This window comes from Eulemur rufifrons, unplaced genomic scaffold (assembly GCF_041146395.1).
Source record: "Eulemur rufifrons isolate Redbay unplaced genomic scaffold, OSU_ERuf_1 scaffold_97, whole genome shotgun sequence".
In the NCBI taxonomy this organism is placed as follows: domain Eukaryota; kingdom Metazoa; phylum Chordata; class Mammalia; order Primates; family Lemuridae; genus Eulemur; species Eulemur rufifrons.
The window spans coordinates 543313-543998 of record NW_027182879.1 but is presented as its reverse complement, the minus strand read 5'-3'; positions in this window follow the sequence as shown (position 1 = coordinate 543998).

Genomic DNA, 686 nt, shown 5'->3' with positions numbered 1-686 from the left:
GTTAGGGTTGTAGGCAGCGTTACGGTTAGGCTTAGCGGTTGAGAATTACGGTTAGGGATTAGGTGTTACAGTTATGACTAGGAGATAGGGTTAGAATTATGGGATAGGGGATGTTCTCAGGGAATGGGTTATGCATTAACGTTACGTTAAGAGGTTAAAGTTAGGCTCACGGTGAGGTTTACGTGTTAAGGGGAGAAATAGGAACAGGGTTAGGTGCCATGTTCAGGGTTAGGGTTATCTTTTAAAGGTATCATTTATGCTTAGCGCACGGGCCCTGTCGGCATTAAGCTGGGGGGAGGTTAGGGGGCTGGAATTGTCACCGGGAACCCACTGTATCGGACTCTGGGTATGGGCCCGTTTATTTCATGCAGGACACAGTGGTAGAGCCTCCTTTCACACATGGCATGGGAGGATTGCAGGCTTTCTAAACTCTAAGAAAGCAAGAAGTCTGAGAATTAGATTTAGGGTAGGATTATGGTTAGGGTTCAGGATGAAGTGTAGTGTTATGGTGAGGGTATAGGGTTACAGATTAGTGTTACGGTTTAAGGTTACTGTTAGGTTTAACGGTTACAGTTCGTTTTAGGGTTGAGGTTTGCGGATAGGGTTAAGATGAGGGGTTAGGGTTTGGTACAGTGTTAGGGTTGTGTTAGGTTTAGGGTTGAAGATTAGGATTAGGGTTAGGATTA